The 14,900-nt window shown below is 37.0% G+C and overlaps 1 protein-coding gene across 4 annotated transcripts in view; it reads right to left on the bottom strand.

Annotated features, from left to right (window-relative positions):
• Positions 1-14,900, bottom strand: part of STXBP6 (syntaxin binding protein 6) — a 97,058-nt gene that overhangs the window by 43,107 nt on the left and 39,051 nt on the right. Inside the window, exon 1 of one of the 4 annotated variants that reach the window (XM_084207074.1) lies at positions 704-753. The exons of the other annotated variants lie outside the window; for them this stretch is intronic. The gene's annotated coding sequence lies outside the window, so the exon portion shown is untranslated. Of the gene's footprint in view, positions 1-703; positions 754-14,900 lie in introns of those variants that run through there. 4 annotated transcript variants of the gene reach the window in all.

The raw sequence follows: 14,900 nt of genomic DNA, 5'->3' as shown, positions 1-14,900 counted from the left end.
TGCAACACATGTTAATTAATTGAAATGCATATAAAAATGAATTTTTGAGACTATCAACAATATTGATACTTAGTAAGTCTTCATTCAGTGACAAATAAAGTACAATAGTTTGAGGAAATAAATCATATATTTCACATATATCTGGTAGGAATAAATGCTTTAAGACAGATATCCTCTTTACAATGGGCTAGCCATCTTTGAGGCTTAGGTGACTGAACCAGAACACTTATTCGGGTTGTGAGCTGTTAATTCTCTTGCTGAGAATGCTCTGCTGCTTGTGAACATATTCTTTCATGTAATGGGCTGTTATGTTACTCAGTTCCTCTAAAGTATATATATATATATATAGTATATATAGTATATATAACTGATTCATCAAGGGGAGCCTATGGAAATTACTATTTTAGTATAAGGGGGGAACAATTTAAAGTAAACAGTGGGGTAACAATACTTAGGAAAGCCCTTGCATAGTAAATTAGCCTTGTGAATTTCATTTTGTTCCTGTTTTAATTATTAACACATAGTATTTTTATTTTTTACTTTTAATAAATGCATAACTTGTTTATGAAGACACATTTGGTCTCAATAAATTCAAATACAGCTTTGGACAACTCCATGGAATAACTTTGTTCAGGATTTGTACCAGCACCACACAAGAGCAACAGTGCAGAGGCAGCAGAGGTCATGGTCAGAAGTTTGGTACCTCTATGGTATAAATCAGGTACTGCTGTCAGGTGCCTCCTCCCACTGCCTTGGCTTTCACTCTGTCCCATGCCATGGCTTTCAGTCACAGGTGGAAGCAGACTGCAGAGTGAGCAGGATGAAAAAGAACACAGGAAAAGTAAAATATTTTTCAGTTGAATCAGTTCCTGACCTGGATCAGTAATATGACTGCACAAACTGCAGTGCCACTGGAGAGGGAGAGAATGGCAACTCCCTAAAGAGCCTCCAAAGAAATAAAAGAGTTATGCTGAAGGACTTGCTTTACAGATTCCTTTCAGACTTGTATTTCTTGTCCTGGTTTTTTTGTGGTTTTTTTTTTTTCCCTTTTCAGTTATTTTTGGGTTTTTTTGGTAATTTTTTTTCATTCTGACACATCCCCTGGTACATTATTGAATTAATTCCTTGTCTTTCATGACTTGGACTATATCAGTCCCCACTAGGTTGGATAAGAGCTGACTAAGTATCAGTTAAACATCAATTTGGTGGACAGACTTTTTTCTTATCTAATGTTTTTTAAGTTCTGGTTCAAGCTGTCATCTACCTGTTGATTTAACACTTGATTAAAACTATTTCAAGAGTCAGAAAGTAAAAACAACCAATACTTAGCAGCCTGAGTGAGAAGCTATGAAGTTGTCAAAAGTTATAACACATTAAGTCACTTTCATGAAGAAAACAGACTGTACTAATTTAAAACAGCTTCATGACCTGTGTTTCCTATAATACTTTCCAAGATATTACATATGACTTGAACTCTATATTCTGATATTTAACTAATTTAAATATTTACCTAATAACTTTATCTGAAATTATGACAGCTTAACATATGAGATTAAAAGAAGGGGTCTATTTTATCTTTCAGCAAACAGTTAAATATGAAGCTATCATCAAGCAACTCAATTCCTTCAGTTTTATAAATGCAATTGCAGAATAACTCTTCTTGCCTTAGGACCCTATCCACTTTCCAATTCACCAAACAATGTAGCACAATGTGATACCATTAAAAAAATTGCATGCGATTTTTGTTCAGGTTTTACTGCTTTTACTGCTAGATTAGCCAGACACTTCTCTCCTTAACAAAACCACTGACAATAGAGCCCTAAGTACACTCTCCCATGGCAGCACTGCCAATTAGACTCGGTTGTAAGAGTTACAAAAGAAAGACAGCATGAAATAGATAATTAACCTTACAGCTACCAGCACAATAAGCACCACTGGATATATTACTAAATTCACTCAATGTACCTATATTAATGCTGAGGCAAGTTCTCTGGATTATTGCTAGAGATGCTGCTGTTCAGACAGCAATGCAAACACCTGGCTTTATGAAGCTGCTTAAGGTACTGTGTTTCACATATGCCTGAAGGGGATCCACCAGATGCATTTAATTACAGATCAGGATAAGAAGATAAAGCACTTTAATCTAGAAAATCAAATTAAAATACAAATACATTCACACTTAGTTCACAGAATTTTAGAAGGGTTTGGATTGTAAGAGACTATGAAGATCATCTAGTTCCATCTCCCTCTGCTATGGGCAGGCTAGATCCGGTTGCCTAAAGTCTCATCCAAGCTGGTCTTGAACACTTCCAGGCATGGGGCATCCACAACTTCTTGGGATAACCAAATCCTAACACACAATATATGAGTATACTTTTCAAAAATTGTAATAATCTATCTGTGGTCTATTGCAAACCAATTATTTTAACATTATCAAACAAGGCTATTATTTCAGGATTTTCCTCATAAACCAAGTTAGAAAGCTGAAAATAAAACAAATCTAAGCAAGAGACCTGCCCTGTGCTCAGCCTCAGATACATCCTTCCCTTTTTCCAATGTGGAGTCTTCCCTACACATAAGATCAAGACTTTTATCATTTGCAGGTATCCCCACACAATTTGCTGCACTTGGGGTGAGACTAGGGGTTTGAGCTACATACCAGGATCCTGAGAAACACCAGTGTGTGCTCTTTCATACCTATTTGTCTAGAAATTTCATGTATAAACACACAAATTCTGTTTAAGAATGCCTGGAGTCCTCCTCAATACCACAAAAATCTCACTCAAGTAATACTTTGCAGAGAAAGATAAACAGCTTTCAGTGATAAAGAAAATGAAAGAAATAAACATGGATTCAAAAGCCTATGGCCTGGAATAACCTTAGCTAGTTCAAGTCCCTGGAGTAGAAACATACTGATACTTGGCTGAGTTGTTCTCCATCCCTGCTTGTAGCTGTTCGAGAAAAATCAGCCATCTCAACATCTACTTCAAGTTCCTATAATTCCTTACCCTTCCACATATACAGTTCAGACCTACTCCTGTGTTGAACAAGTCTCAGAAGGGGTTGTATCTTGAGAAGTTATAAAATGTACAGTATTACAGGCAGTGTTTTGTAAGAGGGGTAACTCTTCTATTTTTAAGATTTTCCATGAGCAAGCAAGAAATTCTGATATCCTAAGTATTAAAGAGAAAGAGATTTTTTTAACAGATTATTTTCAAATCGGAATCTTATACTGTACATACTACCATTGGTCTCATATTAGTATCTCTTTCATGGATTTCCTTTACCAATATAGTATACTAATCAGTTAGCTTTAATAGGAATCCCAGATTTTACAAACTCATTCTTTGATACTATGAAGGCCAGCCTTAAATTTAATTTAAGAGACTATACAGAAAATTCATAGTGGACTCTTGCTGTATTAATGATTATGAACTTTAGAACTGAACACAAAATGAAGACCAAGACTACACAAATTGCATCTGTATATCCCAAACTGCAGTAGATTTCTCTTGCCATTGTTATTAAACCTATGTTTATTTATCCTCCTGTAATGAATACATAATGAAAAGGATTCAGTAACATAAGCAGCAGCTGCAGCTTGAAAGGTTACAAAAATGCTACCCACAGAGATCCTATAGAATATGTAATACAAACAAGATACAGCCAAGACTGATTATCATATGAAAGACCCTGCAGAGTTAAAAAACCCCCAGCAATGCATAAGCAGAAAACCATTAAATTTTATTACTGCATTATGACAATGCTAATCCATAGACTGAGGTTTAACAGAGTGTAATCAATTGTACCTCACTCATTCACCGGTACAACCCAAAAGATGGGAAAAACAAAGTAATTTTGAAACATTCTCTGCATTTCAAAGCAACAAAACAATCCCAAAGGTGCATATATGAAAAGGGCTAACAGGTGACATCACTCTGCATTTCCTTTGAAAGTACATCCAGTTCTTTAGAGATGTCCATAAGAAATACCTTTTATTGCTCATATATTATATGACCCCTTCCAGATTCTAAGCCTTACCAACACATGGTTTGCATCTATTGATAAACATCAGTTTGGTACATCAACCTACTTTTATAGGTTTCAATTCATTACTGTCTACACTGAAAAGAATGCAAGCTCATTTATTACTGCTACTACTTCTACTGTTCACCCTTTCAACACTGTATTATACTGGTGAAGAAACTCCTGCAGATCCACATGGCATTTGAAATATCCAGAAATAGTATCTTAATGCCTTGTTAAATCACATTTTGTATGTTCTGCAGCCCTCATAATTTCCAGTGAATAATATTCTTTGTGGCATATTATTCAGTGAAGAATCTTCTTTCTAATTTATGTTGGTTAGTCCCTTAATCCAGATTCCATTTCAATACAATGACTACCAAAAGCTAAAATACCAAATCTATGAACATGGGCCCTATGAACATGTGCTCAGAACCCTCAGAGGTTCTGAGCCTCATTCACCTGTGGCTGATGATTCTGCTTCAGAAGATGTGGCCAGAGAGCAGGTATGAGCAGAGGAGTTACACAGCTGGACCTTAAGATGCAGGCTGCACGTTGTATTGAGCACGCCTTGCAAATACAGCATCAGCTAGTCCTGACACTTCCAGACACCTGTACCTGACAAAGATCCTGCTTCCACTTGCTTTTAAAATGAAACTAAGCACTAGCCAACACTTAGGGTAATAAGGAAGTACCACACCTCGTGGAAAGGCAATCCTACAATCAACTACGTTATGATTTGAGGGTTCTTGTAAGATATCTTTTTGTACTCACTATCCAATAAGATAAAACTAAATTCTGTACAAATTGCAGCCACACCAGTGTCAAAGAATTAACCTGAAAAGCTAGACAAGAATTTTTAGATTTATACTGGAAACATGAGAAGTGAGCAGTCTACCCAGTTTCTTTACAGTACTAATTACCCCGTATGAAAGCTTATAATCACTTAGCAACTTGGTGGGAACTGCCTTTGTTTCAAGAATATTGATAACTAGATTATGAAACTACTGATTCAGTAAAAATAACATCTTAAAATAAAGGACATGTCAGTCAAGTTACTCCTATTCTAGGAAATTCTATGTGTACTCTGAGTCAGAGTGCTTTGACAGATAAAGCACATAGTCACGAAATAGCTTGACAAAGTTGCATTTGCCTATATTAAATTTTCGGAATTTTCTGAATATCAATTCCATCCAGTTTTTGAGATGTTTGTAATATGCTCAAAGTGGAACAAATCCCAATGTTTTAAAAAACATTTCTGTAGTTAGGAAAACAATTTCAATATCAGCCCTCAAATGGATGCATTCCTGTTATGATTTAAATTAATTTGTCGGCTTAGGCAGCACTTTAAAGCTGAAAGAATTTTCATTTCTTCTATTCTATTTTCTACAAGCAGATGTTTGACAAACTGTGTTATTAACATGTCACACCATAAGATATAAAGCATTTTATGAGAAAAAATGAAGCCACCATATTACTGACTTTTTATCTGTATTCTTTTGCAAGTAATGCTGTGAGAAAACTTAAAACAGAGGAACTATGTCTAAAGCTAATTTTAAAACATATGAAGGTGTATGTGTTGAATTCAATTTGTACCCCTCTCTTCCATGTTTACTTAACATTGTCAACACATGGACAATGTAATAGACTATTTGTTATATGTGACAGTATTTGTGGAGGACAAAAAAAGCTGAAGAGGCTGGAAATTCTCTTGTCATTGAGATAAACAGGCAAAAGAGAATAAAGCATGAATGATAAAGCCAAAAAGCCTTCCTAGAGGGAACGAGTAATACACTTGAACAGGTGGAAAAGAAGCCAGAGCACAATCACAGGAGTTTACAGCTGAATGTCAGACATTTAAAAGAATACAACACAGTTGTTTCCCGTACTCCATCCTATAAAATGTGTCCTAATGGACACTCATTAACTGACAAAAATACAGCTCTACAAGGATGCTCTAGTAATCATTACTTCTTCACTATTTTGTGAGCTTCTTACTTTTTTCAAATAGTTTTAAAACCTAGCTCTATGGCCAAAAAAAATCCAACCATTTTTAGGAACAGTTTCTCTGCCCTTCAGTTATGTGCAGAAGCTTCCTGCATAGAGCTGAGAAGCAACTCCTAGGACTGCTTTAATCAAATATTACACGAATCAATTGAATACCTTTTGATCTCCTATTAGACAATCACTAATAAAGCATGGAGTTCACAAAACCTGCCAGAAACATCAAACATCCAACTGAAGTGCAGACAAAGTGGTCAGGGAAAATAAGAAATAGGAGCTATGTACTTCAAGTGATTCCTCCTGAACCTGGAATGAAGCCAAGTGATAGCATATCAAATTTTCACGGAAATGGCATAGCGGAAGCCTGGGTTTACAGCTGCAGCAGGATTCTAGAAACAAAAGGAAAAGCAAAGAAAAACAAAAATATGGTCCAAAAGAGCAGATGAGGTATTGAAATTTAAGAGCTTGACTGCAAGATGGAAAAGCCAGAAAGTGGATTCTTTAAAAAGAGCAGGAAGATAATAGGGTGGAATAATCACAGGAGGTTAACAATCAGCAACATTACTAGCTAGGAACAGAAGAAGTTGGCATAAGCAGAGGAGGATTAGTGCTATATTTTGTTTCAAGAAAGGATAGACTCTTGCACAGAGCTGGACAGCTGGAGATTGAGTTAAGCAGAAACAGCGCCAAGTGGACAATGGCTTGCTACTAGTGAATATTCACATTCAGGAAGGAAGTGCGCAAAATTAAAACAAGAATTAACTTGAAGTAAAACAACTATGGTTAGTGACTGAAACTTCTCCAAGAAGCAATAGCCATGGCTAAATAATGCAATTAATTAATTGCTAAATAATGTAATTAATTAATAATTAATTAATTAATTAAAGAAAAAGGCATATTTTAGAAGTGGAAGTAACAAACAGAAACCTTGCCAAAGTAAAACTTCCCCAAATTAGAAGCCTAAAAGAAGTTGTCCACAACTGATTTGTTTTAGAACAGTAGCTACTCACAGAAAGAGGGAATTTCAAATATTTTTACCAAATTCCAAAGGCATTACAGATATGTAAAAAGGGGAAAGACATCATAAAACCAAGTTGCTTGCCCTAAAATATGCAGGTGTTTTTTAAAGAGAGAAAAAAGCAAATGGAAAAAAAGAAATACTGTTTGAACAGGTCCACATTAAGCAGACCTGAGAACCATATGAAATTCTTTAAAGAAGTGACTGAGCTGAAAAATGAAAAACCACGGGTTATGGATAAACATTTACAATAGAAAAAGCAGAGCAGTATATAGTCACAGATACATGTAATTTTTACAAGATTTTCTACACATCATTAAATTTTCAGCCCAAAGCAGTAGTACACCTCTGGTCATTCAAGTCTTTGAGATTGTGCTACCTACCTAAATGAATGGTTAAAACTATTCTTTACACCATTTCTACTTGCTTAGGCTGCTGCTCTGGATAATTCCAGCAGACAGTCTGAACAACACCAGTGCCTCACTACACACTATTTTTTTAGTATATTATTTAACAAATCAAGACTGGACCAGATGATTATTTCAAGGCTCCTTCCAACCCGGGCTGTTCTGCCACTCTCTGATTAGTGTAACATAAGGACTGAAAAATGATTAAACAAGGAAACATTTTTTATCATATTTAAAAGGCAATTAGAGCCTTTAATGACATGTATTTCTCGTCACATGGATCACAAACCTTCACAACCATGACATACTTTAGTCCTCACAGTATCTCAGTACAGACTGAAAGCTCTGACTTGCAAAATGGCAACCTCCTGCTCCAACACATCATTAGAGGCAAGAGAAGTATGTGGTCCAACCAGCTGGTGTAGTTGCATGCATTGATTCCTTCTGTTCTGCTCTTCCCCTCCTCACCCTTCTCCCTGGCAGGAACAAAAGCTTTTTGACCTAAGCACAAAAATATTTCATTAGGCTACATCAGGTTGTAGCTGGAACACAAACAAACCTCACTTTTAGTTAAAAATGATGTGAACACGGATCACAGAACATATCCCTGGAGGTGTGAAAAAATTACTGGACATGGTACTCAGTGCTACAATTTGGTTGACAAGGTGATAACTGGTCAAAGTTGGACTCAATGACCTTAGAGATCTTTTCCAACCTAAATGATTATGCGATTCACAATACTTCCAAAATCCAAAGGCAAACTTGCTTACTTTTAATCTCTGGGCGGTCAGGAGAAAACAGGGGACAAAAGGAAAACCTATTTTTAAATTAAAAAAAAAAAAGTTGAGGAGTCCAAACGAACAAAATATTAATTACTTTTATCAGTCAATACACACAGTGGTTTATGAGTTTAGACACTTCTAATGCCACTGTAAAAACCCTCCCTTTTCGCACTTCCTTAAAAATTTCAAAGCATCTCCTCAACCCATTTTCTGTTCCCCATACTTGAAAGACAATTTTTGTTTTGTTTCCCAACTACCTTTCATTACAGATTGAATACTGGGCAAAAATGCAGCATTCCTTGAAATGCTACAGCTGAAGGACGGTTTGCACACACAAACTTATGTGTGCTAAACCTAAGAAAACTATTCTTTAAAGAAATCATGATATGTGAGTACAAAAATAAAGGAGAACAGAAATTATTCCAGAACTTTTAAGCGTTCTTTACCTAGATGTTGTTTACTTTTTAAGTAAATTAAAAAAATTTCAGCTGCCTAAAATCTCAGATAATATTCTAGACAACTTTAGATATTCCCAGACACTTAAACAGTCAAGTTTTCTTTAGCAATCTGTCATTAATTCAAGCGAATAAATATAATCTCTGGAGGTTTAAAGCTTTTGTTTACTTCAGCTTTCAATTTTTTGCCTCACTCAGAAAAAGCATACTTTGTGTAACTGCTTTAAATACATGTTGTAAATAAACACTTCTCTTGCTAGAAGTAAGAGAATGTTCTTTTAACATTCTATTCCCTTCCAAGTCATTGATCCAGTCACAAAAAATTGCTCTTGCCATTACTATGTGTGTTCCACACTATCTGTGTTCCACAGAGTGACATGAGGCACAGGTTTAAGAAAACTAACACAGCAGGGGCTGATATCATATTATCCAGGAAAAGCATTTACCAGTTATTTCATCCAGCAAGACGTTTATGTTGCAGCTTCCCTTCCAGCTGAGCCTGTCCTCTCAAGACAGGTCAAAGCAGACAATAAGAAAAGAGAATGAAATGCTTAAAGTAATTTTCCAATTACTAGTTAGAGTTAGGGGCTAAAAATGCCCAAGGAACTTTATTGCCTGACAAGTCTGCAATGCTATAATGTAAAGTTTTCCCAGACTCAGCCCCTAGAAATCTCACCCAAATGAAGTTTTGTTTAAAACAGTAACATTAGAGAATTTGTAGGGTTTTAACTTTGTCATTCCCTGAGGCTACTGAGAGTTACTTCGTGCTGCTGAGCTCTAATGAACAGAAAAGCAGCTGACTGGGTGTGCCAGACTTTCTCTATGAAGTTGTTCCAGCTAAACAGTTACTAGAGATTGTTTTAACTTGGACTAATGGGTAGGCTCCTCCCTGATACAAGGCCAACAAAACTTTGCATAGTTTATATTCTCTCAGCCTCCCCACCCCTTCATATGTTGTTTTTTCCTTCTTGTTAGGATATGCACAATCAGAGTACAAAAACAAGTTACTAAAACTCTAAATGTAAGTAGGCTGGAGGAAAAACAATGCCTGCTGTAAATGCAGAGCACTTGTTCACAGTAGCACATATACAGGCATACATGAGAATATGAGCTTGTTTTTATTGCAAGTCTGAAACATTCAGATATTATAACAGTGAGGGATGATGAGACAGATTTAGTTCATTAACTAATTCCTCCCTACTGTGTTTTTCAGGTGTCTTGCTACTTGATCGGTATATAAGCTCCTATGGCGGCAGTTTGCATTAACTGGGGGATACAGGCTAAACACACCAGAAAATCAGTCATCATTTCTGATCTGTTCTTTTTCAATTTTACTTGCTTTAAAAGGATTATTTACAGATTAAAGTCCTAAACAGAAAATATTTAGACATCAGAACTGCACTATTCATCTTTCTTTTTGTCAAGGCAACAATAAAATCTACCGAATGATAGAGAAGCATGATGCAGTATTCTAATCAGCTTAGCAGTTTCTCTGTTAAGTACTTCTTATGTGCTGCTCCGCTGAAAATTATTCCATAGTACAGTATCTAAAGGCCAGATGTGTGGTGAAAACTTACGGGCTTTGACTCATACAGCTTGGAGTACTATAAAAGGATAAGATTTTAATCTGATGTTTATCTACTAAAAGAGTCAAATAGAGTAAGCATTGGTCAGGGAGAAAGAGAACTTCTGGTTTTGTTCACAAGATGATATTACTTTTAAGAGCAAAACTATACAGCAGTCAACGGAAATGCTTTCTGAAATGCAACATCAAGGGAACATTCCAGATGTTTTCTGCCCAGTTTGATTCAAGTTCAATCCATAATGCAATGAGTCAGGGTATTATAGATACTACACTCCAGCACTACAAAAAGTAAGAAAACTGTTCAGAATGAATCCTATTGCAAAGGAAAACACAGGAGTTTTAACTGTTATAAGAATACACAAGATAGTAAGAACACAAGAGTAACTTCTGCCAAAATTAGCAATTAGGGGACACTCACACAGGTCTTATGTGCATGGCTGCTGTACTCGAACTTGAAGGGACAGCTACCATCAAAATTTGTAAAGTAGAGCCTTACTTTACAGCTCTGAATTTTTATCACATACAAGATAGCAACAAACCCTGCCAAAAGCCTCACTTGGACAAAGAATGAACAAACTGTTTCCAAAGACATCATGACATTCAAACATTTTAACCTGGCATTAAACTTGATGCAAGCATCTGCCACGTTCTGGGCAAAACATGGCACTGAAATACATCATCACCACTGAAGTAAGGTGCTGCCAGCTCTTGAGGAATACAAATCTACCCAGCACAAGTAATTATAATAAATGGATAAAGCTCTACAGAGCCCCCATTCTCTTCTGAACACCGAGGGGAGTGAGGGGTCTGCAACATAACTACTTTTTGTAGTAATTTTCACTGTAATTTTTGCATACCTCCATGAAAAATGCCACAAAGTCCAACTAATAATCTCATCAAGCTTCCTTTATGATAAATGAGGCAACAAGCAGCTCCCAGTGTACGCTTCCAGTCTACAGTTTTACGTCCAATTTGTTTTATGCATAAATCTTGCTGCATCAAGCTGGCTTTGTATTTATGAATATTGAGTTTATTGCTTTTAATTACTGCAAATTTACATACGACTGAATAAACACATCTGATGCCTCACATTTCCCATCAAGTTTTCAATGTCTTTGTTTTGCTCACATTTTTTCCTTTCTCATTTTTCCAATATTTCTTATTTGAGATTTTGGAAGTCTTTCCAAGGAGTTTATGTCTGGTTGAGGTGGAAGGAAAAACAATTTCACAAGATCAAATCTGAATAGAACTGAAAGCAACATTAGTAACAGAGATTTTATGTACTGACAAATTTTTAAAAAACTGTTCAGAGAGTCACAGAATCATTTAGATAGGAGAACACTTCAGATCATTAAGTCCAGCCTTTAACTGAGCATCACCATGTCAGATATGCCATGGCACTAAGCACCACATCCAGTCATTTCTCTTGAACACCTCCAGGAATGGAAACTCCACCACCACCCTGAGCAGTCCACGCCAGTGTTTAAGAACTCCCACTGTGAAGAACTTCCTCCTGATGTCCAGCCTGAACCTCTCTGGCACAGCTTGAGGCCATTTCCTTATCACTGGTTACCTGGTAGAAGAGGCTGACCCCCACCTTGTTACAACCTCCTTTCAGGCAGCCTTAGAGAGCTGTAACATCTTCCCTGAGCATCCTTTTCTCCGGGTTAAATGACCCGAATTCCCTCAGCTGCTTCTCAAAGGAATTACCCTCTAGAACCATCACTAGCTGGGTTACCCTTCTCTGGACATGCTCCAGGCACCTCAATGTCTTCCTTGCAGTGACAGAACTGAATACAGGACTTCAGGTGCAGTCTCAAAAATGCTGAGTACAAAGGGACTGGTCAGGTCACTATTGCTGATACAGATCTGGATGCCACTGGCCTTCTTGGCCACCTGGGCACATGCTGGAACATGTTTATCCAGCTGTTGACCAGCACTCCTAGATCCTGACATCTGACACCTTCCCAGCTGCTCTGTCTCCAGCCTGTAGGGCTGCCTGGGGTTCTCGTGCTCAAAGTGCAGGATCTGGAACTTGACTGTTGAATCTCACACCACTGGCCTTGGCTCACTGATCCAGCCTGCCCAGATCCCTCTGCAGAGCCTTCCTGCCCTCCAGATGATCAACACTCCTGCCCATCTTGGTGTAGTCTGTAATCTGTCAGAGGATGCACTTGATCCCCTCATCCAGATGATAAATAAAGGTATTAATCAGGACTGGGTGCAATACTGAGCTCTGGGGAACAATACTGATGCACAGAAAACTGTTAAGCTTTATCAAGTGGCTACAATTCTATTCTGAAGGATTTGGGGAGGAAAAAAAGCGCTAAACAGCAGACACATAACTGCACACCTTCAGCTTGCCATTTAGAATATATTTCCTGCACATGAATAAGATCAAGCAGGGTATTGGGAGGATGCATAGGAAAACATACATTCCTCCTCCACCTTAAAAAGAGAAAAAAAAAGCCAACCAAAACACACCAATCTTAAGACTAAATGCTTTCAAATACATAATTCTGTAGTGTTGCTGTAAAAAGATGCCCTCCTACACAAAATTCTTGTGGAAAAGGACTGGTTATATTACGTTGGATAACTCAGAATCAGAAGGGATCAGAGCATCGAGACATATTAAGGATACAATCAATAAATGCATCCTACCCTCCAAAGTAGTTCATAATTTTCTCTTCTATTTCAATATATACAGAAAGATAAATAATGAAGAAGAGAAGGTTAATCTGGCTTCCACTCAAAATGCACCAGTTTTGTTTTTCAAAAACTCTTAAGAAAAGATTTTAAAATCTCTTCCATAAAATAGAATTTGAAATTTATCATCATTATGAGCAACTGATATTTGACCTTATAAAACTCCTTATGGGAACCCTGGAATTAAAATACCAGAAGTACCTAACAAAGACAAAGTAGGTTCTGACAAAGGAAGGAAAAGAGTCTTGGTTAAGAACTATATTCAGTATCAAAATAATTTATCATAAGTAGATGAAGGCAATTATGTTTTGTTAATATTAGCACTAGAAGCTATATGCTGTATGTGTACATTTAATATATATTTATTTAGACACACATAATACAGTACATGAATGTAACTGCACTGTACAACAATTTGAAAAACATCAGTGCTTTCCATTATCCAACTTATGGCCAGTTTAAAGCAGTAAATAAATACAGGTCACTGAGCACACAGCATGAGGAGCTAGACATCATTTGCCCTACAGATTCCTAAACTATTAAACCTTCATCTTAAAGAAGCCATTACCAAGATGAGATAGTGAAGAAAGAAGCTTGTTTGGTTTTTTTCTCAGTTCTGAAAAAAGGAATTTGAATTTTCACAGCAAAACAAAATACAAAACTTGTACTGGACTCTGTTCAGTCCTTGCTGAACATCCCAGTCTGTGCCCAGATGTTCATCCATGATCCAGTCTGGGTCCATGGGGCTGGACAAAGCACCACAACTGGCCTGCAGCTGTCTGCAAACACCTGTCCAGGTCAGAGCTTGCAGAAGATCAGACCACCATTTGGCTGGTGTGCTCTTCCGGGCTGACCACATCTCCTATGTCAGTCATAAACTTTTTTGATAAATAATCAATATTCAATAGCGTCTGACATCTAAGTGGGTCGGATTGAAAGTGAATATGATGAACAGTGAAGTAACATTCTCACAAAATTTAGACAGAGGGGAAAATACCACCCATTGGCAAGTAGGCCAATGACCTATATTTCTGAAGCGACCGTTTAAGTATTTTATACTTAATTCAAAACTCTAAATAAGGCTAAGAACTATTTTAAACAATGATGTTTCAATTACATAAGACAATGGTGACAAAATTAAAGCTTAGACCTGATCCAATAACTCTCACTAGGTCTGCTAGTGTGGAGGAGGTGATAAACATCCACTTTCAGCTTTGAATTTCTTGTCTTGTCTCTGTGTTAAATCCTCTTTTACAGTACAAAAATCCCAGTGTTCATCTTTTCTGTTCTGCCTACAGCCACACCACCTCTGTGTTCCCATCTGTCTACTCCTTTCTTCTTCTTCTTCTTCAGCTAAACAACTCCTTAAAGATCTATCTTGGTTCTGTTTGCGAGTTTGACTTGGCTAGCTCCAACATCAGGCTAGAAAGCTGCAGGTAACCCAGCTGCTTGGTTACCACCAGGCTATCAAGCAGTCTTGCTACAGCTTTCTTAGCTTAATCTGGGTCCAGTTTCAGATTACAGGCTTTAGCTAAACCTCTTTCAAGCATTAATGTTTACTTCTAACCATCTAAGTATTCAACACTGGACAATCAAAAAACCCAGTACATACTTCAAACACCAATACTAAAGAAGAATCTTCCTTACTCTCCCATCTCACTCTGCTCAATATTTGATTCTTTTAATGGTTCACTGTGCCATCTCTGAGGCTAAGGGCATTCTCCCTGCTCAGCATCTCTATCAACACTTCCAGAAATTCAAATAAACAACCATGATAAAATGTCTTTTCAACACCAAAATTCAGTTCAACACTGAAAGGAAAACATTTAACTCTGGTTATAACAATTTGTGCTATTTCTCAGTTTCAAAGTGAGCAGTAAACAGAAGTTGCTGTCACAGTGGCTGATGTTTCATTTT

This window comes from Fringilla coelebs (genome assembly GCF_963513975.1).
Source record: "Fringilla coelebs genome assembly, chromosome: 6".
NCBI lineage: Eukaryota > Metazoa > Chordata > Aves > Passeriformes > Fringillidae > Fringilla > Fringilla coelebs.
Note: the sequence above shows the minus strand (reverse complement) of the source record. Positions and strands in the feature narration are given on the sequence as shown.